The sequence below is a fragment of the Sciurus vulgaris genome (assembly GCF_902686455.1).
Source record: "Sciurus vulgaris genome assembly, chromosome: 12".
NCBI lineage: Eukaryota > Metazoa > Chordata > Mammalia > Rodentia > Sciuridae > Sciurus > Sciurus vulgaris.
Window position 1 is genome coordinate 40581615 of NC_136473.1, and position 26528 is coordinate 40608142.

Here is a 26528-nt window from a genome sequence, read left to right on the forward strand (position 1 = left end):
CTGTGAAAGTTTCTATCTCTGTCATCACATTCCACAGAACTTGCTTATAAATCAGCTAGTTACCCAATTCTTTGCACAAATTCAGGATGAAAAAAAAAAAATCATGAACTACTCCATGGAAAAAGAAAATTCTGGAAAAAATCAATGAAAAAAAAAAAGTTCTTATTTGAGGAAGATGACTAAGGAAAGGGCAGTGATGTGTTGCAGCCAACTCAAGTCGACTTCCAAAAGTTGATTGTGTGCATCTATTTCCAGCTCGGTGTTCAGTGAAGTCATGCTAGAAGCTTGAAGTCAAACAGAATGGGAGTATTTCCACCACAGACACTGGCAGATACTATAAACCAGGGCCTTTTTACTACTAATCCTTTCAAAGATTTAACTATAAAACTTTAACCAGAAGGGAAAGGACCCCATTTAGCCATTTGTGCCCCCCATGATTAGATTTATTAACTTGCTACACCAAGGGTGATGGCACCACAGGTATTGTGGGACATCTCACTGAGAGAGAGTTGGGGGAGTCGTTACAGAATTTGGGCTTGTGCAGAATGATTTTTAAGAGAGACCAGGGATGCTGCCATTAAGCAGAGGCAGCTGAAGAATTGGGTACATGGCAATCATTATTCTAGTGGAGGAAGACTGAAATGGAGCTGAGGGAGTCATTGGGAAAGAACTTGCCATTAGGTAAGAAAGCAGTAATCACTCAAAAGGACAAAGGTTGCCCATCATTTTGAAGCTGTGGTATGGCCTTGGGGGACGGGCTGTTTATGTGGCCTTGATCATGTCCCATCAGAAGCCTATTTCTTTTTTTATTTTTATTTTTTAGATACTGTTAGAAACATCATGGTCTGATTACTAGCAGGTCTAAGGAATGGACTCAGGGTTCTGTTTCCTTGGAAACTGAAAAGTTTAAGCCAACTGTGGAATGCTGTGTACAAACCCCTTATCGCCTGGTTTGGAAACCAAGGCCACTTCCCTATGTCAGATTGACCCAGGAGTCTCAGATCCTCCAGGCAAACGTGGGATATTAATTCCCATGGAATCAAATCAAACAGAAAGCTTTCCACTACATTGGGTCTTTTAAAAAACATGGTTTCTCAGCACAGTTTCACTGATGTCATGAACAAAAGTGATCTTTGCAGGTTGTTACCTTCTACCTACCTTTATCTACTCCCTGTTGCTTGCTTCAGCCTCACTGATCTCACAGCTGGATCCACAGACACCAGGGTTACATTTTACCTAAAGGAGGTACAGACAGACACTAAGATTCTAAAACTTTCCTGACTTAAACATCTTTTGTCTCCAAAACCAGGCACAAAGTTTGTGCCTAGCAAATGCTTTTGGAGTGAAATTCTAGGAAATGAGGGCTATTTGGGAGTGAAATGGGACTTTGGCCCTTCTCAGCCAATACTGTTTGGATAACTCGCTTTACATGTTTATACGTTGTTTGTTACTGTAGTGATCAAGTTCCTTTTTCTGTAGAAAGTTCCACTTCAAAAATGGTACAACTAAGGAAGGAAGGTGTGGTATCTGCAGCTGTGAACCCTAGGTGTGGCCCTTGCTACAAGTAAACTTAAAACATGGCCATTTGCTACTGTTCAGATTCATCAGGTAACTTGCCACAAGTCACCAGACCTGCCAGCAGCGTTCCTCTTAATGTGAAACACAGCCACCTGCACCAGAATCACCTGAGATAGTTTCTTTGAAAATGCAAATTCTTATCTCCACCCCAAATCAAGTGAATTGGAAACTTAGCATGGGAAACCGGGATGTGCGGTTTTCACAAGTTCCCCTGCATAATGCTTGTGAATGTGAAGGTTTGAAGAATGACTAATTGACATGGTGAGATGTATCTTTTTTTCTGTATGGTCTCCTGATCTAATGAATCCATGAGAATTTTTGTTGTTGTTGTTGTTTGTTTTATGTTTGGTTTTTGCAGTGATGGGAATGTTTTGATGTTCAACAGTCATTCACTTTTCCATTCAACTAAATTTTACCAACTGCCAGGTACAGAGGGGTTATGGTTTGGATGTGAGATGTCCTCCAAAAGCTCACATGTGAGACAATGCAGGAAGGTTCAGAGGAGAAATGATTGGGTTGTAAGAGTCTTAACCCAATCAGTTAATTAATCCCTGATATGATTAATTGAAGTGGTAGGGGGTGGCTAGAGGAGATTGGAATTGGGCATGGCTTTGGGGTATATATTTTGTATCAGGAGAGTGGAGACTGACTTTCTCTCTCCACTTCCTAATGATGCCACCTGCTTCCCTCTGCCATGCACTTCCACCATGATGTCCTGCTTCACCTCGAACCCCGAGGAATGGAGCCTGCCTTCTGTGAACTAAGACCTCTGAAACCATGAGCCCTCAAATAAACCTTTCCTCCTCTATAATTGTGCTGGTCAGATCCTTTTAGTCACAGCAGCAAAAAAAAAAAAAAAAAAAAAAAAAAAAAAAAAATGACTAAAACAAGAGGTAACCAATAAAAAGGCATTCAAGGTATTTATAGTCTTCCAATAAACCCATCTATCAAGGCTGTTTGTCCTTCACTGAGAGAGATTTTGTTGGACTGTGTTTAAACCAAAAAGAAAAAAAGATGGCATATGCTTCTTGAGTAATCATCAGAGTCACAGATGTTTACCAGCAAAGCTGTGTATAGTGGTTACCTCTCAGAGGGTGCAGCTGGTTGGGAATAGGAAGAGAAATATACTTGATGTACACCCCAGTTTTTGCTGTCCCCACTCCCCCATTCACTCTTTATCTCCCAGGCTCTCAACCGACAGCTCACTCAGAGCCTAGTGCTCAGGCCACCTGCTGCATCTCCACCTACTGCCGCTGCCGCAGACAGTCCCAAAGGTTATGAACAACCTGAGGCAGGAAGAACTGTAGAACCCACACCGTGGCCTTCACCTGAGCAGACTCCCTGAAAGTCTGCCCCTCCCATCACTTCCAGACTTCAGGGATGTTCCCTGTAATGAGTAGGATCTCACCACACATAGACTAGTGAGATGGGGGTGTCAGGCCACAGAATATTCTTGTAGAGTAATTTTTAATCAGCAAAAGGAAAAGAAAGGAGTATCTTTAGTTCCCTCTCTATGTCTTAGATTATTTACTGTCACACTTGAGTGCAGAATGAAGACATTTGCTGATATGCAGGTACGAAGACATTTGCTGATATGCAGGTATGTAGCTATTTCAATTTCCCTAAAACTGTTGTGAAATGTGAACCTGCCAAATGAGAGAGGAAATCAAGAATCAAGAGGTCACAGAATCTAGGATGCAAGGGCTCACAAACAGGGTAATGGCAAAAGGAAGTTGAGTTGTAGACTGAATTCCTTCTCTGCTATGAGAAGGCCTCCCCAAGATCTGTACTAAAGAACAAACTGAAAATGCTTTTAAACAAGGTTTTGATAGCAGAGATTCTTTCTTATTCTGACTGCCTACAGAGCAGGACCTTAGGGAACCAATAATCCTACATGAATTCAATGCAGCCTGCAACAAGATTACCAGCATATTCTTATTGATTGTTTGTGAGGATAGAATTTTAAGTGGAAATCATTTCCCTTTGGCATGTTGAAGACATTGGTCCATTTTCTCCTGGCTTATGGTACTGATATTGAGAAATCCAATGCTATTCTCATTCTCAATCCTTTATATGTGACCTGATTTTTTGGAACCTTTTAGGGTTATTTTGTTATCACAAGTCTCATGATGTTATGCCCATGTGTGGGCCTTTCCTCAGCCTTTGGTATATTATTCTGAGCATGTCATGGACCCTTTCAATGTGTACACTTTTGTCCTTCAACTCTGGGAAATTTTCTTGTATCAATCCTTTGATAATTCTATACAGTCTGGTTCTCTATTTTCTTATTTTTCCTTTTTGGAACTCCTGTTGGTCAGAACTTGAACTTTTTGTTTCTGGAACTCCTGTTGGTCAAATCTTGAACTTCATCATGAATCTAAAGCTTTATACTTCTTCATTTCCTATTCTCCACTTGTCCTTTATATCATCTCCCCTGAATCTGAGATGTTTCCTTCTTCTCCAGTCTTTCTAATGGAATGTTGGAAGAGTGATGTTCTACTTTTAATCCATTTAGTTGCTTTCTTGTTCTCTCATTATTTTCCTTTCCCACTTCTTTTTTTGAAGAGTTGGTGAAATACACATAACATAAACTTTGTCCTTTTGATAGTTTTAAGTGTATAATTCAATGATATTAAGTACATCTTCAATGTTGTACAATCACCATTCCCAACTATTCCCAAACTTCTTCATCAATAGCCTCCTGAAACTTTGTGCCCATTAAACAATAATTCTTCATTTTTCCTTTTCCCCGTTCATGTAAACCACCATTCTACTTTCTGCCTCTGTAAACTTGACTACACTAGGTACGTCATATCAACAAAATCATACAATATTTCTTTGGGTCTGGCTTATTTCATCTAGCATAATGTTTTCAAGGTTCATACGTGTAGCATGTATCCTAACTTCATATTTCACAGGATGCATTATAGCACATTTTATTTGCCCATTTATCCATCAATGGACGTATGAGTTATTTCTACCTTTTGGCTATTATGAATAATGCTGCCATAACTATTGTTGTATAATACCTGTTCGAGTCTCTGCTTTTAATTTTGTAGCACTGTTACAGTTTGGATATGAGGTATCCCCCAAAGCTCATGCTAGTTAATTCAGAAGTGTTCAGAGGTGGAATGACTGAATGACTAGATTATGAAGCTGTAACCTAATCAGCAGATTAATCCATTTGATACTTAATGATTTGCATGGATTATTGCATGGTAACTATAGGCAGATGGGAAATAAGGGCATTACTTTGACGATTGGTACTTCATTCCTTGTCACCACCACACCTTTTTCTCTCTCTTCCCTCCCTTCCCTTCCTGGCTTCCATGAACTGAGCAGCATTCTTCTGCTATACCCTTCCACCATGATGCTCTGCTTCACCTTAAGCCCATATCACTGGAGTTGGCTCACCATGGACTAAACCTCTAAAATCATGAGTCCCAAATAAACATTTTCTCCTTTAAGTTGTTCTTATCTGGTTTTTTGTCACAGTGACAAAAAAAAAAAAGAGACTAACACAAAAATTAGTACCACTAGTGAGGTCTTTACTGTAACTCAAATGACAATGTGATTCAGAAGTCTTTGGAGCTGGTTTACACGTGGAGTTTGGAAAAGCATGGAGATTCAGACTGGAGAAACTTTGAAATGTGTAAGCCAAGTTTCATGGGTTATTCTCATGAGAACTCAGAATACCAAAATGTCAATAAGAATGTGGTCAGTAAAGACTGTATGATAATGAGGTTTCAGGGGACAAAAAGAACTCTATTGTTATCTGGACTAGAGGTCAACCATGTTATATTCTAGCAAAAAAAAAAAAAAAAAAAAAAAACCTTTTTTACATGATACCCATGTCTTGAGACTTTGTATGAGGTTGAATTCAAAAATCAATGAAGTAATTAATCTGGTAGAGGAAATTTCAAGACAGCACAAAATTCAGGTAGTGGCATGGGTATGGCTGCTGGCTTTTAGCCAGTTTTACTGCCAGAATCTAGAGCAAAAAATCAGAGTTAAGATTTGAAAAACTTCTAGTTTGGTGGAAGAATAAGCATATGTAAAATTGGGACTGTGGAAGATGTAGTTGCTGAGGAGACCACTGCTACTGAAGAGAAGCTAAGTACTGTGCACATCAACAACAAGAAAGATACCTGAAGTCATCTCAGGAATCAGCAAGACCTCACCCTTTGCAGGTTCAAATGTATAAAAGTTAAAACTCATTTAAAGGAACTTGAGGTACACTGATCACAAAGGGAGGCCTACAAAGTTTTCTCCAGGATTCATTTCATAGTTCTTAGTGTTATAGGATGCAACTTAAGAACAGACCGATCACCACTGAGAAGTCCAAATATGAGAGACTTTATTAGCCAGCTGAATGACTGTCTCACACAATACCCAAAAAATGGCTATTGGGAGAACAGCCCTGACCATAAGTTTACAGGGGTTTTTATACCATTAGTCACTACATCAATCATAAGTGTCTGTTGCTGTGATTCAAAACTACAAACTAACATCAGGAGATCTAAAATAATTAGCAGAAGGGGGAAGTGGGTCAAAATGACCTTACTTAGGTACAAATTAAAGAATGGTTACTAACATCTAGATAATCACTGTTGACATCACTGTTGAGATGGTACATTGTTGAAGAAAAATAAGCATCAAAAAGAACAATTTTTCATTACATAAGAATTGCCATTTTGTGTTGCCAAACATGTCACGCTAAGCAACTGATTGATGGGTACAGAGGCAGGGTGTTCCCATGGGAGAAGTATTTCCTATATAACATGGAGTCCAAGGTAAAATGGAGTCTGTTTAGTCATTGAGCATATAGCCTGGCCCGTAACATTTCCATGGAGTCAAATATGTCAAACCATCACACTTAGCTTCAGAGGACACAGAGGACACTGTAATCATTGTCCAAGGAGCTTCAGTTACTTCTTAAGCTTGGTGTCATCCACATGGTACTTATTCTGCAGGAATTCAGGATGCTGGAATTAAGGAATCACTGAGGTTTCCACTGAGATTTCACAGGAAGCCTGGGAGACCAGACAAAGTGTAATCCCTGCAGGTTGTGACTAAAACGGCACTGCATGAAACTGTGACAAGAAAGCTGAAGCTGGAATGGAGATCCCAGGGACTAAAAAATGCAAGTAATATGGAATTTCTGCTGAGGAAAGATGCTAGTTACAAACATACCTAGTCTAAGAGAGAGGCCATGTGGGTTGCAATTAGCAAGGCCAAAGTGGTGGGGCTGCTTGAGTCCCTTGGAGATCATATCTCACCACCATACCTCCAGATGCTGCATGTCTTATTTGTCTAGCTGGGTTTTTGTCTTGTTTTGATCCCATCCCTTCATTCTATTTCCCTAATCATTTGTAATGGGAATGTTTATCCTGTGCCATTTTATATTGGATATATGTGACTTGTTTTGATTTTTATTAGGACTCACAGTCAAGACTCTGCCTTGAGTCCTGGAGGAGAATTTGTTGGACTTTTGTACAATGGTGGAACTGTTAAGATTATAGGGACTCTTTGAGATGTCCTAAATGAATATTGCATTTTGAGATAGACGTAATATTTTGGGGGTCAAAGGCAAGATGTCATGATTTGGATGTGAGTGTCCCCCAAAATCTCATGTTAGTTAACGCAGGAGTGTTCAGTGATGAAATGATTAGATTACAAAAGCTGTAGCCTAATCAGTGGATTAATCCATTTGATAGATTAGTAATCTGAATGGATTACTGGGTGGAAACTATGGAGAGGTATGACTGGAGGAAGTAGATCTCTGGGGGCATGACTTTGGGGATTATATTTCATCCCTTAATTCTTGTTCTTACTTTGTCTTGGACTCTCTCTCTCTCTCTCCCCCTCTCCCCTTCCCAGCTGCCATGAGCTGAGCTGCTTTCCTCTGCCACACCCTTCCACTATGATGTTCTTCTCCTCCTTGGGCCCAGAGCACTGGAGTTGGCTAACCATGAATTGACCCTCTGAACCCATGAACTTAAAATAAACTTTTCCTCCTCTAAATTGTTCTTGTCAGGTGTTTTGGCCACAGAGATGAAAAGCTGACTAACACAATGGTATATACCCAGAAGTGGAGTTTCTAGATCATATATTTACTCCACATTTAATTTTTTGCAAGAACTGCCATCATGTTTTCCACAGTGACTGTACTGTTTGGCATTCCCACCAGAAATGCACAGGGGTTGCAAGGCATTGCGACACTTGCATTCTCACCAGTATTTTTAATTTTCTGGTTTTTGTTTAATTTGTTTTCTTTTGTTTTTCATAATAGCCATTTCAGGTTCAATTCTCCTGACAAATGGAATTCTAGTTCCTGATAAGAAAGGAGCATGAAGACATCTCACCTGGAGACCTATCCTTTCTTCAGGTAGATTTTCCACTGGCTTCTTTATTTAGCACATCATCTAAAAACATTTTTCAAAGTCATATCTTGGACCTTCAGGTTCTGAGCCTCCCTGGATGTCAAGGGGTAAATTTGCTCACCCTTCATACTATCTCTTCTCAGACATCTAGGTTTAGTTCCCTCCATTTTCCTAAATCATTTTGATGTCCACGGGCTTCTCATTTTCTGGGAAACTTTTGTAATTCCTTTCCTACCATTATCTTCTACTGCCTTTGAGAATTTGTTTCATCTTTATTCCTAGGCTGGCCCATTGGGATGAAAAAAAAGAGATATATGAGGTCAGTGTATGCTGTCTTACCAAAAGTCCCTATTATCTTCCTTAGTGTTCCTGCATGTCTCTTTCACTGTGGTTACTGCAGTCTAACATTTTTCAAAGGATGTTTTGGAAACAAGTGTTTACCTGGGTTGTTAATGAAGACATATAAAGAAACAATTCCATGACCAAAAAGACAAGTGTTAGGTCACTGTTTTAGTCAGTCTTTTCACTGCTGTTACTAAAAGACCTGACAAGAACAATTAGAGGAGGAAAGGTTTATTTTGGGGCCTATGGTTTCAGGGGCCTCAGTCCATAGAGAGCTGGCTCCATTCCTCAGGGTTTGAGGTCAGATAGAATATCATGGCAGAAAAGTGTGGTAAAAGAAAACATCTCAGGACTTTTCCAGGAAGCAGAGAGATTCCACTTTCCAGATAAAAAAATATATACCCCAAATGCCCCCACTTACTCACCTCTTCCAGCCACACCATACCTACCTTTAATTACTACTCGGTTAATCCTGTCAGGGGATTAATTTTCTGGTTGGGTTAAGGCTGTCATAACCCAATCATTTCACCTCTAAGCCTTCTTGCATTGTCCCACACATGAGTTTTGGGGGACATCATAACAGTCACAGACATCTTCCAACAATGCCAATGTTTTTCTAACAATTGAACAGCATTCCAAGAAATGACTTCTGAGCCAGTTTAAAATGCACATAAGAAAACCATTCTGATTGCATTATGGCACACTTCCTTTGTGATTACAAAAGCAAACACATGGGCACATTTATATTAGATTTAGCTTACATATCTACCTTATTCCCCAGATTGGATGTTAAATTATTTTAGAACTAAGGTACTCAAAAAAATATGCCTTAGTCTATTCAGAGGAATTCCAAGCATGTTTTGATTAACATTGTAGCAGCTTGTGTCTAGAGCCACCCAAGGTAAGCTCTTCCAAAGGAATAAGCTGCAAATGAATTCAGAAGCCCTGAATATGTTTTAAGTCTTTTCATTCAGTGGTCACAACTCATGTACTCGAATGAGGTGTATCCTAAAGGGTGGCTTCCAACTTCTTAAAAAACAAGGATTAATCTCCCCAAATGACCAATGAAGTCTTCTCCCTTGACAGCCGTCAAAACCAGCAAGGGTTGGGGCTTCTACATTCTTTATTCTTTCTGTTAATCTCTTCCTATGAAGTTGTCCCACATTTGATGTGTTCTTTGTTCAAATACCACTCATTCTCTGCCAATTTAGAAAAACATGCTTTAGTTCTACTGCTGCAGCTGAAAGGAAGGATAAAAGAGGGTCTGGGAATTTTTTTTTTCAAGGGTGGGTGGGGAGAAATCTTGCCAAAGGTACCCAGCGATTTTCTCCATTCCTGATTTTGACATTTCTTTCATGGTTTGTCTCTTTTCTGAGGAAAGACACTTCTTGTATGCCAAATGCCACTTGTTACAAATGCAGTCAGCGTCCCTGAAACACTCACGGGGTAACTTCATGATCTGCTGAAGTGTCTGGCTGACACACAGTGCAGCTCAGCTGCCAGGACCCTAAGTGAATGCCGATTACAATTAAATGCAAATTAGTTGCAGCAGTACATACATAATTCTTTCAGCTGCCTCCATATTCCAAGACACAAATGCCATTCCAGGCTGTTATGATTAATTGCCCCTGGATAAGTATACGGCAAGAATATCCCTATCATTTCATCTTCCATCACTGATTTACATGTCTGACATGGGGAGCATGTAGTTAGCCAGTTAGGCAGTTTAATTAGGTTAATTGACGCAGCCACCAGCATGCTTCGGGAGTCCCTACTCTCTTTGTTCCTCATTCACCTTGTCTGTATGCACTGCAGCATAGTCATGCTGAGCTGTAGGTAAAACCACGCACAAATCCTGCCATGTGATAAACTTGCCCTTCTGTTGGTCTAGTTCAGTATTCCTCCGGAGCTCAGCACAGTGTCTAGCACATAGTAGATGTTCATTAAATTTGTTAAATCTGTTAACTTTCACCATGGCAATGCCCTCCTTTCACAGAAGTCAGAGAAGCTGTATGGATGAGAGAGCCTGAGGATATGCAGAGATAATAGCTGGTGAGGGCAGAACCTGTGATCAAGTGACCACCTTGCTATGTTTCTGAAGCTGTCACACTGAACCCAAGGCCTGTTTGGCCTGGCCAGGATCCACTGGAATGTGTTAAATGTGGAGAGTGTCAGGATGCCATCTGGGAACCACATGGTCCCATTTTCCCATCAAGCAGACACTCAAGCATTCACAGCATGGTGCTGCTTTCTCTGCCAACACCCTACAAAATGTCTTTGCAGATGTCTCCATTTGACCAGTGAGAATTACAAGGGTCCCATTCATTAAATGTAAAAGCTCCTTACTGCATGTGGCAGAGGTCATTAGTTACAACCAAATAGTCTTTCCTACCATCATGGTCCCTTTGAAGTCATAGTCCAGCTCGGGCTATATATTCTATCTTATCTTGCATCTAGTTCTCCTCATTTGATTAGTTCTCACCACAGATACTGCTGCACAGTAAATCAGCAAAAGACAACCAGGTAAGTCTACATTCTCTCTCCCTTTAATCTGGGTGGTTTTGTGGTGCTCATCAGCCCAAGTCGGGATATAACTTCCAACCCTTCTTCTTGGGATACTTATCCTGGGAACCTAGCGACTATGCCATGTGGCAGCCCAACAGCCTCATGGAAAATCCAAGTATAGATGTTCTATGTACAGTCACTTCTGACACACCAGCAACCCTAACCTCTGACATGGAGAGCTGAACTGTCCAACAACTGCAGTCCCTAGCCAAAGAACTGGCCCATGAGATACCAATGGAACTGAAGTAAGCTGTCTCTACTAAGCCTGCCGGATTGTAAATCCATGAGCAAAACAAATGTTGTCATTTTTGTAAGCCACTACATTTGAGGTGACTTTTTAAGCATCAATAAGGAACCAGAATATTCATACGAGTGGAAATGATCTGCGTCACTTCCAACCTGAGGCATTTTAAGAACTGGGGATGTCTTCTCCATATACTCTCCTTCCCTGAGACCCTAGGGATAGCTGGACCACAGAATGGCAGGTGACAAGTATCCCAATTGCCACACCATGACAAGTCTTCCATCAATCAAGCTGTTCAAGAGCTAGAAATACATTCCTATGCATGAAACCATTAAAAATTAACATTTCTATACTCACAGCATCTAGAATTGCTCAGCTGATTTTTTTTCTAATTTGTTCCCAATTTTCAAATCCTTTTGTTTAATTTCTAAGTTGTCTTGAGTAACACTAACTGTTGTCACAAACTTGATTTTCTGTTTTGTTATCTTCACATCAATAGATAAATATAATCAGAGGGACAATACTTAGAAAATTGGAATATTCTGTGTAAGCACAAAGAGAAGATCAGAATTCACCATTGTTATCCCTCCTCAACACTTCAATGACATGGCAGCATTAGTCTAGGACAAGAGGAAAGGGAGAACACCAGCATCAGTCACCAAACTGAATTTCCAAGCATCACTCCAGGGGCAACCTTGTGGGAAAACTGAAACCTCATGGACCTTTCGGAGTAGACCTTATTGACAATGTGGCCATTCCATAACCAGATTAGAGGGACCAGATCTCTGACTCCTATGGGTTCTGCTGACAGTGAGCTAAAAGGGTTAGAGGTTTAGGGCAGCATCTTCCCTTGACCACTATATCCCAGGGCTAATGATCTAAGCCTAGTGATCCTTTCTTGAGTTCTTCATTGACAAGTACCTTCCAACTTTCCTGGTTCTGAAGGGTCATAGGGCACCAAATCCTCCCAATAATAATATAACATCCTATAGGCTCATTCCTAACACTGGGAACACAAATGCAGAGAACACTTGCTCCTTTCTAAATATAAATATGCCTCAGTGCTGAGGGAGGTGGATGATGAGTTTCAGAGGGTCTCTTTTAGCATTTCAGAATTCTAAGAGGTCCCAAAGGCCTTGCCCTCTGCCTAGTATTAAAATTCACTTCCTAGACCTGAAATACATCTGGAATAATTGGAGAAATCCTTCTGCAGAGCTCAGATTTTGTTCATGATGCCCTGAATGGAGAATCTTGGTGTGAACTGCTGGGTTCCAGGAAGTGAAGTTTTGAGTATTCAGCATAAAATATGTTCAGCATAAATATCAGTGCCTACGACCTGATACCTGACCCATGCATCCCCCTAACACCAAGGGACCTATCCCACATCTACTGCACTTCCTTACCAGTGGCATCTCTCACCTCTACTACTCATAACTGCCTAAAGTCTTCTTTGCTTAATTAGAGAGAAAAATTATTTTTATTTTTAAGACTGAATGACAGTTTCCCATGGAACAATTGGAATCCAATCCAAGATGCAAATGCTTTACCACGAAGGGACAACAACAATAAAAATGTCCCTGGTTCATGCTTACTTTTTGAATTTTAATAAGAACTCCTCTCGTCAGTGGATTCCAAATCCTCTGAACTCATAATTCCCTGCCATTCCACCAAGGTGGGTCTGTGGGCTTTGCTCTTCGTTACCAACCCTGGAATGGGATCACATGTCATTTCCCCCAAATGACCTGTGGGAGAATTTTTTTTTTTGTTTTTCAATTTTTATGCTTCATCAGAGACCCCAGAGTAGAATCCAGCTTTTTACAGTTCATTCTTGAGTTGAACAAGCCCCTTTTCTATGGGGAACTCAAGAATGTTAGAGATTCCCTCATCTTTACATGGTTTTGAGCTGGGTCTAATCCCTTATCTCTTCATGAGCTGTTTGGCTCACACTGTTTTGATTTCACTAAAACAGGCTGAGCCTCTGAGATCCCTGGCTCTGGCCTCCTCTCTTCAATGGGTCCCTTTGGGCCTCTGAGCTTAATGTCTTCAATGGAGATCTTGTGGGATAATGTTTCCAAATTTGTTTTCCAGAGCCTCAGCCCCTGGGAGCAGACTTGCCTGGGTTTTGTCAGTCCCCTCCCAGCCCCTTCCTTCTGCTTAGCTCTCTTCCCTTCCTTCCCCTCTTCTCCTCCATCAGCAGCTCCCTCCCTCCCTGTTGGTTCCAACACTCTGCTAACCTTGGAGAAGTGATAAAGGCTTTGGGTGACTGTGCTCAGCTGGGGAGACTCAGAAGTGCCAAAAGCCAGTTTCTCATTTTCAGCCTCCTTCATCTTTCACTAGTTCCTAATAGTACTGGGGATTGTAAAGGCTTTGTCAATGTGTGAAACCTCTTTTCACCCATCCCTGTCCTTGAAGCTTCCTCTGAAGGACCAGCCCCTGTTGACAAGACCTTTTTTTTTTTTTTTTTTTTTTTTAAGCAGGGAACCAGGCCTGGCACTGTGGCTTCTCTACATCCTTAGGACTAAGTAAAACCTACTTTCAGTGGTCCAGGTGGCCTAACATAATATGTGGGGATAAGGCAGTGGTTTTAGGCAGTACCCCTCCAGGGCTGCAATCTCCCTACAGCTGCTGGCCCTTTTTCCACGACCTGCATTGCTGAGCAGATTAATAGCATCTGTGAAAAGCACATGAACAAAGATTCTTGAACAGTCCAGGTTCTTTAGCAAACCAACATGAAGAGGAAAATGAATCAGTGATGGCTTGCGCTATGCTTTAGGCCCAGTATTGCTCAGGGCCCAGGCACACAGCTATGGGATTATATTAGGACTTTAAGTCCAGTGGGATTTCAGATGTGACCTTCCACATACTGACTACCATGCTTTCCCATAGAAAAGCTGCTAGAGTCTTGGAGTGACAAAGGAAATGAAGGACTGAGAGTTCTAACAGCTTATTCCTCAGATATACACACTCACACACAGAGTATATGACCTGTTCAAAATGCTGGAGTCATTCCTGCACTTGATTCAGAAAACACTTACACAATAGTTGTCAGGAGCCAGGGGATGTGAACTCCCACACTCACGTTTCATGTCCATAAGTTCAGTCTAATCAGGGAGATGAGCTTGTAACCCTGGGCTTTGCCCACACATGACTCCCATGAAGACCTCAAGGAGAATCTCTGGGGCTGGACCTCAGGGTGCACACTGGGTTAGATCCCATGTCATCCTGATGTGTGCACTTGGGGTTGGGGAATGCTGGAAGTGCATACAGACTGAGGGGGGAGATTAAGGAGCAGCTGGTCCATGCAGAGGGAAGGAGGGAAGAGTGGGGAGAACCAGGAGAGTTACGTAATTGATTCATTCATTCATTCAGATATTTAGTGAGCCTCAAGGGTCTCCTGTGTGCTAGGACTGTGACAGTGAACAAATAAGATTTTAAAATTCCCGTTTTTATGAAGATGATGGATCCTGATCTCCTTGAAGAGCATTCAGATCGGTGGAGAAGCGAGTGAGGGAAAATGTATCTAAGGACAGGAAACAGTAGTGCAAGGAGAGAGAGAAAGTTTGAGTGGCAGTTGAAGAATGGCTCTACTGAACAAGAATGTAGGGGAAAGGGGACAGGTGGGGAAGAAAGAGGAGTCCAAAGACTGGAGCTTCTGCTGAATAGGCAGAGAAACAGTCTTGGGAGGAAGAGAAAGAAGAATCAAGAGGCTAAGGAGGTTAAAATATGGGCTGCAGAATACATTGTGGATGATGGCAAGATCTAGGTTGGGACCATGGGATGCTATACTGAAGTGGAGGTTAAGATCAAGATCATGGGAGCTGGGAGGTCAAGCCAAGTGCAGTGTTCTGAGGAGAGTCCTGGACTTGCCCATTCACTATAAAGGAAGTAACACACAGCACTGTTTTGCATACTCTACATATGAAAGGATAAATTTTATATCAGCTGTGAAGTAAAACCAACCATTGTTGTCACTCCAAGCATTTGGGGTTTGTTTTCTTTCTCTTTAAATGGAAGTAACCATGGGTGTGTGTGTGTGTGTGTGTATATATATATATATATATATATATAGCAATTTTCCTCTGAAAACCAAGCTGTTGATGAATTTCCTTAACAAAGTATATTCTTTCCTGTAACAAGCATGAAATTGAAAGGAAGAAGAAATTGCAAGAAAATGACAATTTATTCCATGCTTTACTCCTCTAGCTGAGTAGTGATTTTCTGTTAATACAGGAATTTCTGTCTTGGTTTGGGAATACCATGCACATAAAAACCCCTGAAATGTCCCAGTTTGCTATTATTTTTTGTCCTGAAAATAATATGTCAATAAACTTTCTTCCCTTGCCCTATATATTTGCTAAATTCTTGTTCTTAATTATAGCTTTGTGTAAAAAAAAAAATGGTTAAATAACTCTTTTGCTGGTGTTTTGTTATGCTTTGCTTTGCCTTATTTTACAAATTTGATTGCAGTTTCTAAAATGTCTTGGATTCCTTAAGGGAGTTATGCTATTTGTGTAGATGAATATCTCTATCCAATAGACCTGGAAGCTGATACTAAAACTGCTGACCAAAGACGGATGCATGTGTAACCCTTGTCTCCCCAGAAACTCAGGAGAAGAAAGGAAAATGACTGAGGGACCACATATACAATCACAGCAACATTAATTTCTAGTGCCAGCATCCACGCAGTTTCCTTGACAAGGCTTTGGGACCAACTAAAGGAGAGCCTTCTGTGTGTAGATGGCAGTACTTGGTGGAATTGGGACAGCCTGTGTTTGCATCTTAGGTCCACCACTTTGTAAGTGGCAAAGTTTCAGTTTCCTCAAATTCCCTCTGAGAATAGGAGGTCCCTCCCCTCCCTCATTTCTCCACCAGTTTGGATGTTCTTCAAGTAGATCAAGACCCACATCAGAACAGTGATTTTTTTTTTTTAATTTGTTTTGTTTACTGTGATAGTTCCAGGACACAGAAGAATAGCTGGCACATGATAGACTCTCGGTAAAATATGCTGAATGAGTGGATTCATCACTTAACTCTCCTGGTTCTCCCCACTCTTCCTTCCTGCCCTCTGCATGGGCCAGCTGCTCCTTAGTCTCCCCTCACAGTCTGGATGCACTTCTAGCATTCCCCAACCCCATGTGCACACATCAGGATGACATGGGATCTAATCCAGTGTGCACCCTGAGGTCCAGCCCCAGAGATTCTCCCTGAGGTCTTCATGGGAATTGTGTGTGGACAAAGTCCAGGGTTACAAGCTCATCTCCCTGATTAGACTGGATTTGTGGACATGGGACGTGTGTGTGGGAGTTTGCATCCCCTGGCTCCTGACACCTGTTGTGTGTTTATGTCTACTGTCTGATCATAGCAAGTGATCAATAAGGGTAGCTGAATGCAATTTTGTTCTCAGCATCTATGGATTGCCCCCAACTCTCTGGCTTCTGAGCAATGTTAGATCTTGCTGTCCACAAAAGAGCTTTACTCATTTTTCTCCATAGTATCAAGGAATTTCCCCAGGCTCTTGAGGAGCTGACCTATGGAGGAGGTCAAGAGAATTCCTAAATTTAGCTCCTCCCAGTTCTGTACACTTCTTTTTGCTTGGTGGCATGGGCATCCCACCCCCATCCCCATGTTGGTTCAGGAAATAGAGCCACATTCCTCACTTGATTCAAGTCTCTCCCCAGTGACCAGGAGCCTGGCAATCCATCTCAAAGTCACCTTCACAGCTTCTTCCTGAGGACCCTGGGATCCCCGGTTGCAGGAGAACAAACATTCTGACCAAATACATAGAGAACCAGAGGTGACATGTAGCAGGCACACAGAGCTCAACTAATCATGGGAAGCATATTTTTCTCCTTATGATCTGCATGATTTTCAAAAGAAAGATAGTACATTTTTTTAAGGAAAGAACACTAGGTTTGGAGACTTGGGACTTCAGTTGAGTAGGTCTCCTTCCTATGCTAGCTCTTTAACCTAAAGCAACTCACTTAGCTTCTTTTATTTATATAGTTCTCCCATCTGCAAAAGAGCACAGGAGAAAAAGTCATCTCCAGGATTTCTGTTAGAATTACTATCAATGCAAAGCTTTATGTAAACATTGCAAAAAAATTAAAAGGATAAATCAGAAATAGGCTAATCTCCCTTACTGGCTTCTAACTAATCTGTGTGTACCTCCCCTCCCCAGCTGCCCCACTCCACTCCTTGGTCATATCACTGCATCATTCAACTAAAAGAATGAATAAGAAGCAAGCATTCTTATTGTAAAATTCTGATGGATTACTCAATGGAAGGTAGAGGAGGTTGGGTCTGTTTGGGTTGAAGCCGCTGTGAGTGAGCTGCAGATTGCTTAGTTAGCCTGCTGAGCTCCAGTTTCCATGGAGAGGCTGCACCCGGAGCACACACCTGTCTCCTGTCATGTTGTATCTGAGTCAGCTCTTCATTTTACATTAGCAGGCTTTCTCTTCGAAACACTCCCATTTTGCTACTACATGACCCCCTCTTGTGCGGCGGAGTTTGCCACAGACGACTCATCAACATGGGTCTGTGCACATAATTGCATCGTCTCCACGGCTTGGCACATCCACGTAAATAGCTTTGATTAGTTTCAGTCTGTCTTAATAGTAACGGTTGTGTCTGCCAAAGAAGGCTAGACTTGAGCTTAGACTAAATCAATTAGCAGTAAGACACCCACTCCCCCTGCCTTTCTGCTCTGCCCTTGTGTCAATGGCTGAATTTGCAGCATGAACGATCTCCACAGTGGCCGTGCCAAGTTCTAAGCCAGGACTTTCAAAGGCCTGCCTGGCTGCTGCCACCTCTGGATACAACTTTTGAGAATACTGGCCAGTTTGGGCCAAGCCTAGCTGTCTCTGCTGTCTGCTACTCTCCTGAGGGTTTCCATAGTTTATATCTCACTTGAATAGTGCCCTCTAATTTTAGCTGCACCCAATAGAGCCAAGTTACATGGTTTTTAAAAAATGTTGTTTCAATTATGTAATAGTCTTTAAACTCTGAAATTCACACTCTGTAAAAGCCCCCAAGTTTAGCTCAGTGCCAAGAAGCAGCATCAGCAGTAGCTGAGCCACAGGGCATGTGCACACTGGAAATGAAGGTGACTGCTGTGTCACCTCCAGTGCCCTTGTGCTGGCTGAGCCTCAGAGCAGAGGCTCCATGCAGAATCTAGAGATGACTGATTATCTCTTGTTTATCGATGCTTGTCGACTGGAAACTATTACTGGGTGTTGCATTGGCATGACTGTGCCTTGAAATGACTAGACTTGCAAGAGTAAGGGTGAGTCACAGCTTCTGCCAACTTTCAGCTATAAGCCCCAGGTCTGGGATTTTATTGTCTTGCTTAAAACTCAGGTAGGACTTCTTTGACCCACTGCCTCTAATTAGGAAGGAAGTGACCAGGTCAATCTAACAACTGGAGAGTTTATTTCTTTCCTTCTTTGGTCACTAGATTTCCACTCTGAAATCTCAGGTGATTTGCCCTCAATGACCAGCATGTCATCTTTTCCCTCCCTTTGTATTTTACTTTCAAGAGGAAAGGACCATGGTGGTAGATTTTTTAAATTTAACTAAAAGGCACAGTGCCTGACCTCTGCCATTCATAAATTAGTGCCCATGGTAACAGGTCATGTACAGAAATATTCAAGGTGCAGGATTACCATATCAAGAACTACAGCTTGATCTTTATAATTACTCACTGACCTATCCAAGGAAAGCAAATTATTGAATAGACCCAGAACAAGAATCTGCGAATCATGCAGCATCACATAAGCAAAGCAAAGGGAGTGGCACAGGAAATACATTGAATCATCAGCCAAGATGAGTTGCTGCTGGACTGAAATCCCCCATTAACCTGCTAAAGGTAAGTTGAGGGCATTATGGGAACCAGGGAGGGACATCAAACCCAGCCTAACTGAGTGAATGGTGGAGGTGATCCTTGAGTTGATCCAGGGTTGGCCAGGTAATGTGAAGGTGTGAGTTTATCATTCAAAGAAAGCAGCAAAGACAAAAACAGAGGAAGAGGAATTGGGAAGATAGTTCATTATAACTGTATAGGCGGGGAACAGACAGCCAGGTTTCTAGAGCACAAGTCACCCTGAGTCAGGAAGGCTTACAATGACCTGCATGGAGGAATTTCAGCAAAGGACCAGCGTGATCAAAAGTGAAGTTTCTAAAACTTATTTTGGTAGAGAAAGCAAAGAAGGCAAGAGAGGAAGTAGAAAAGTCAGTAGGCAAGCCAGGGAAAGAAAGGTGAATCACTTGAACCCCAGGCAGTGGTGGTAATGATGAAAGGAGACAGAACAGAGAAACAGTGAGATGATCATTCTGATGAGAGGGCTGGTGAAGGGTGGGAGGTGGATTTGGTCTCTAGGGCTTCTGACTTGGGTATGTGGGCAACATCAGAACTCCTCACTGTGGCTACACACACAAGAATGGGAACAGGTTGACAGAAGGAAAACAGGATGGAGGATGAAGTGATGATGCATTCCATTTGACACATGTTGAATTTGATGCTTCAGGGCTCCTCAATTTCCCACCATATGCAGCATGCACACATGTGGTTTAGCTGAACATGGTTGGGTCATGAACACCCTCCATGCCCCATGTGACCCCGCACCACTACCCTCAGTGGGGGACACAGCAAGATGAACTGCAGATCAGTATAGTGTGAGACTGAGAAAACTGGTCATCTTTGTGTTTTTTTTTTTTTTCCTTTTTGTTTTATTTGGTTTTTTTAGATATATGTGACAGCAGAGTGTATTTTGACATATCACACATACATAGAGTATAACATATTCTAATTAGGGTCCTATTCTTGTGGTTATACATGATGTGGAGTTTCACTGGTAGTGTATTCATGTTTGAACACAGGAAAGTGATGAGAAAACTGGTCATCTTTGATCTAATGTATTCTTTGAATTCACATCAATGCAAGGGCCATGTGGTTGTATACAACATGGGAATGCTACTGAGGTCATAAGATTAAAAAGACAACATGTTTTTCAAATCCCAGTATAAAAGATTATCACCATTAAAAAGTCCCATGGAACAAAAACTGTAGCTTCATTACAAATTCTGGAGCAGTCACTTATTGTAGTCAATTTTGCTAGATTTAGGGAGTAATGAAGAACACAAGGAAATGAACAGCACCTACTATGTGAAAAGCAGTTAGAAGTTACAACAGTGTATATGGTGGCCTGCATCCTCAAAGGGTCTTCATAAACACAAATAGCTGTAAACTAAATGTCTGTTGTTTCATAAATATTGTTATGGAGCTATCAGCAAAACCCTAGGATAAAAGGGACTAAATCTGATTGGACTAGTGGGAAATCAGGAGGGGCTTCACAGAGGCTTAAGATGCTCTGAATCAGACTGGACCTGGGAAGACACATAGGAGTTTATTCCAAAGTCCACACAGGGTCTTCCTTCTATTGTGAAATAAATCACAATCACATCTGAAGAGTTCACCATATGAAACAGCCTTTTGTATAGATAAGAAAGGGTTGGCTACTGACAATTTCGTAGACTTCAAGCTAGTAGCCCTTTTGATCTGAGGGCTCAGTTTAAAGAATTCCTACTATGTGCTACAATCCTGTAGCCTCTGAAGAGGCTCAGCTTGTGGTTGTCAATATCTTTATATTTCCTCCTAATGGAGCAATATTCTAAGGGCCCATTCTTAGCTGGGACAAACTTATAAGCCTTATGAATAATTTGGAAAGTTCGTCAGTGTTTCTAGGGATCCCAGTCTTGCGGACATAAGAAAATCGATATGATTAGGTCACATATCTGATGGCAAATGTTCCTGATGGGCCTTTCCTTTTAAATTCTCACTAAAATTAAGAATCTTAAACCTCAGCAGCTTCTAGGGAATCCACATTAACTTCCTGTATTTTTTTGTGGAAGAGATTAATTGCAAGAACCACACCATAATCCCAGCCCCGAAACAATCCCTGAACCTTGCCCAGTGTTGAAAAACTTGGCTTGAACCCAGACCTGCACCCCACAGAAGAATCCTCGGAGGCTGATCTGAGTCAGTCTTTTTGAAGCACACATGCTCTTTGGAGCTGATTACTGGTGCTGTCAACTGATGAGATGTAATGATTCCCTGAAGCTGAGGTCATGAACCTAGAGCATATTTTTAAAAATGTATTAGAGAACTATTTCAACATCCATGCGGGGATGAGGGAAAAAAACGTTGATAAATAATTTAAATTGTTACATTTTGGCCCTGCCTCAGGATTGTGGGCTCAACCACAGCATGATGATGGGATTATTGTACACTGTGTATTAAAATTCACCCCACAAATGGCATTTTATTTTACTTTTTTAAAAAAGAGAGCCTCATTCTAGAAAGAAAAATGCTTTGGAAATCCAAAGATCTCACAAACATTTTCAGACATGACTTCATTGGCCCCTGCAGTCCCTTTTATAGCTCCCGTTTGGCTTGGTTCAGATGCTAGAGCACTGGGGGAGCTGGCCAAGGTCACACCCTGCATTGGCAGAAATGTGCCTCTCAGAGGGTGACATGCACTCAATGACAGCCGAGAGGAAACACTGCCTTGGAAGCTTGGCATGGAGTTAGCAACTGCTTTCCTCCTGTGGCCACAGTGCCAAATGCGGGCAGGAGAGAAAAAAAACATGCAACAGTCCCTCCCCTGCCTCCGTCACTGCCCCCACCTTGTTCACAATTTCACTGCAGTTTCATTTACTTGTCATTAACCACAATCTGAAAAAGGAATACTCCAGAAAAAAAATTATTAGGTTTAAATTGAGTGCTATTCTGAGTAGCATTATGAAATTATGAAATCTTGTGCTGTCTTGCTTGGTTCTGCCTGGAATGTGAAACGTCTTGTCCAGCATCTCTACACAGTATGCACTACCCTCCTGTTAGTCACTCAGTAGATTTCTCAGTTATCAGTTTAACTGTCACGGTGTTGTACTGCTTATGTTCCAGTAACTCTAATTTTACTTAATAATGGCACCAAAGCATAGGCATACTGATGTTGGCAATTTGGAAGTGCCAAAGAGAAGCTATAAAGTGCTTGTTATCAGTGAAAAGGTATATTAGGATATTTTGAAAGAGAGAGAGCAGACATTCACATAACTTTTAGTACCATATATTATTACAATTGTTCTATTTTATTAGCATTTATGGTTGGTAATCTCCCACTGTGCTTAATTTACAAATTAAACTTCATTATAGGTATGTATGTATGACAGGGGACAAAAAAAAAAAAAAAAACAGTATATATAGGGTTTGGTATAATCTGTGGCTTTGAGCATCCAGGAGGGGTTCTTGTGCTGATAAGGGAGTCTGCTGACTAACAGAGCTGACTTTCATGAGAGTTTGACATTGGGGAGCCCAGCAGGCCCTCAGGAACCCTATTAAAAGCTGCACTGGGTGGGCCGGCAAAAGCGTCTGAAGAAGACTGCAGGCCCATGGTCATCATTTCAACTAGATCTGTCCCCGTGACATCTTCCTAAACTATAGACCAACCTCCTGTTTCTACACATGAAGACAGTGAGTCTCAAGGGGTCACAGTGAGTGAGAGAAAAACATGTCTTCTAATTCCAAAAACCCAGGGAGGAAACATTGAGCAAGCAGGAGAAAAAAGGGGAAGGTGGCAAAAAAAGGACAGAAGGAGGAAATAAATCATCACAAGGGCAGGACGCATTCATGTCCCTGACAGTGGTCTATGGTTTGTTGACCACTCCGGGCTACCTGTGTGTGGCCTGGCTGACCTCACCTGGGAAGGTGACCCAAGGCTTCAAGAGAAACCTCAAACTCAGTCACCACTCTAATGCGAATGGAAACTCATAAATTAAGTGCCACACATCAGGGTGTCGGGAATGCCCATTGGATTCCCGGCACAGAGTTGCTGGCAGGGCAAGTGAAAGGCAGAGGGGAAGAGGGGAACAAAAGCAAAGGAAATGTTAATCTTGGGGAACGTGGTGATGTTCTTTCTTTTTTTTTTTTTTTTTTTTGGTGGGGGAGGCTCCTACCCCTGAATCTTCCATTTACTTTAAAATAAAAAATTAAGGCAGCACTCCAAAAATGAGTTAACATTGCTTCTCTAATTTCCTAAGTCTCAAGGTTCATTTTTTTGGCTAGGGTGGAGTGTGAATTTGAGGTTTGTGGGGGAGGGGTACTGTCTTGTTTTGTTTTCAAGGGAGTGATGCATGGTAAGAATTTTCTGGATTCATTGACCTTGAAGGAAAGAACAATGCTGTCTTAAAGCCTGGTGCCCAACTGGGCTACTCAGAGGATGACAGGCACTCAGTGACAGCCGAGAGGAAACACTGCTGTGGAGGTGCTGTGGGCAATGGAGTAACTTTGGGCCCCACAGGTGCAGTGTGGAGAGGCGTAGGGGACAGGAAGTTCCAGAATGCAGCACATTCTAAGGCATCAGAATAGTGCCTTCCATTTCTCTTGCAGACAGACCAGTGGGACATGTGGTTAGAAATGAGGATGAATGGCAAAGAGAAAGTCCTCACAACCTGGCTAAGGGTGGCTTAAGGGGTGAGTGTGTCAGCAGTGGTCACAGGTTGGCTGTGGTTATAAGGGATTAGAAGAAATATTCTGTCTTGCTCTGCTTTGCTAATTGCTTCTCCTCCTCACTACCAAATTAGATTATGTGTTTCCTGAGGTCAAGAGCCATCCGACTGATGCTCCGGCTTTCTGGAGCTGCATGGGTTCACCCAGGTTGCCTGACTCCCTTCAGGGAGTTAGTGTGAGCTCAGCAGAGACCTGGGTATAACTGAGAGCCATGACAGCAAGAAACCAAAATTGAAAGACTGTGTGTCCCTGGCAGGCAGGAAATGTGAGCTTATCTTTTATTCCTCATGCAGCCTGGGGCAGGACCCACACAGGATGTGACCAACCTAGATCTGTGCCTTAAAAAGTCTGAGTGGCACTGCTTCCTGGAAGCCTCTCTGGGGCCAGGGAAAATCCCCAAATGGTCAGCTATACTCTCTTCTACTCCAAAAGAACTGGCTGATCTACCTCTTGCCCTGACTATAAATTCTGAGCTGACTTCCTAAGAATGTCTCAGATCTCAAAGAGAGAAATAGGCTCTCAGCTCTGTAGAGAAGCATCACTGCATACTCTTTCCACAGAAATGAGCAGGAAACAGGGGTAGAGACATCCTTTTTTGGAACTAGGTCAATCAAAGGGAATGGCTTTGAAAATCACCTTCCATTTGCCTTCAGGGTCTATTAAACATGAAAGAAATTCCCAAAGCAAGAGGTGAGATATCTGTCCCCGTCAGTCTCTACAAATAGCCTAGATGCTCAGCACTCTGGAATGATTCAAGGCGTGATGGCAAGGGAAGAACAAGGCCAACCATGATATTTCACCCATCCCCAGGATTGCACATGTACATTCTGATTTTATTGTTCAAGCCAAACCCATAAGAATGTATTGAAAACAATGCTCCAGTTTACACTATTTCCAGGAATGTATAAAGGGAGACACATTTGCAGATCAGCCATCCTTAAGGGGTTCATGACTTAAGGCCCCTCTCCAGCCCTGGAATCCCTTCCAATTCTGTTCTTCACAACTTCAACTGGTCCTTTTCGTTTTGTCTCCAAGCTCTGAATACTGGGCAGTGCGCCTATTAATCTTGAATGGAATCTTGAAGTCTCTGCCACTTCCATTTGAAAAAGAAATAGCTTTGCCTTTTCCATTTGATTCGACAGTATAAAATATTTATGATTCCTCTGGCACCTTCAAGCCCCCTCTCTCCCATCGATTCTCTCAGCCAGCACTAAGTGCTCACTGAGGAAAGTACTTCCCGTCCATCAGGGACAAGCCCAGGATGACAACATCCAGGGAGTCCAGCTGCTCTATGTCCACTGGGTCACCAGCAAAGCTCCCACTACTCGTATAAGGGGCTCTCATGGTTTTCTAAACCCCTGGAGCTGCTTTGCTGAAGATGTTTGCTTCCTTGGACCCTGGGGTCTTGCTTTTCCATCATATTTTCTTCCACTGGGTGTCCATGCTACAATCAAACACAAATGACATTTTTGGGTCTTCTGGGACTTCAGGGGCTACATCAAGGTGATTGAGAGTGAAGCTGGTCTGGGAGGTTCAGTGCAGATCCCCAGAGTGCTGTCATTTCTACACAGTGTGATTGACCTACATGAGTGGTTAGATTTTCCAGAGTGCAAGACATCCACATTGCTCTTCCTGAGGCTGCCTAGAGGTTGTCATCTTGTCCTGCTCACTCCTTGCTGGTCCTATACAGAACCCCGACCTCAGTGTCAGTAACTCCTCCAAACTCACCTTGCTGTTTTAGGGACATAAAATACTGCTGGAAATGATCTGCAATACCAATCTCAACCAATTAAAGAACTAACCATGTCTCTAAACCCTTCCAGAATTATTAAAGAAGGTTAGATATATATAAAGACTTTAAAACAGTGCCTGGCATTTGGTGGGTGCTAATAATACAAGCTATTATTGTTGGTGCAATTATCATTAGATTTTTGTTTTGTTTTGGGTTTTTTGTTTGTTTTTTGACAAAGCAATATCAGGCCTAGGCACCAAGGATGAGGCAATGTCTCTGGGAAATGGCAGGGAAATGCAGTGGACAGAAAGCCAAGGAACAAGGTGAACTTAGGATAGGGCAACTCTGTTTCAGCTTGGAAATCCCTTCTGTATTCCCTGGCATTAACCCAAAGTCAGCAAAGAAGAGCATATGAAGGACATTGAGCTGTAGGTTGACTAGACTGGCCCCACACCCCTAGTATAATTCTCCATGCATAGTAGGTATGCAATAAATCCTTAATGTATAGGCTTATGCTTAGTATCCCCCTACATTCTATATTTGCATCTTCTCAGTGTCCTGAGGGTTCTTCCTAAGAAAGAGATTTTTTTTCTCCCCCTACTCCAGATTCCACCACTAAAATATATTATAAATGTAATGTAATTGAAAACATATAGGCGTCCCAAATTCCCAGGATCCTACATTTCATGCATGGTATAAACACACAGTGTTTAAGAGTTTTAGAATAAGACAGACTTAGGTTCAAATCTTGGCTCTGATATTTCCTTGCTGTGGACAAGTTGCTTAAGTCCTAGAGGCCTCGGTTTCCTTATCAATGATATGGGAATATTAACAGTAACTGATTCCTTGTCCCTTGTTAAGTAGGGACTTCACGAGATATTATAAGAAAAAAAATCAGCAAAGTGGGTGGCACATACTGATTGTCCAATAAATGCTGATTATTATGGTCATTATTATTCTTAAGTCAATACACAGAACCAGAAAACATTTAAGTTTTACTGAATCTTCTAGAGTCAGTGTCACAAGCTATCAAAATAGTAATAGATGGTTTTGTTCAGGATGGAAGGAGAGATACATTTGAATAAGTGATTCTGTGGGCACCCCTCCTGTGTCAGCAATGAATTG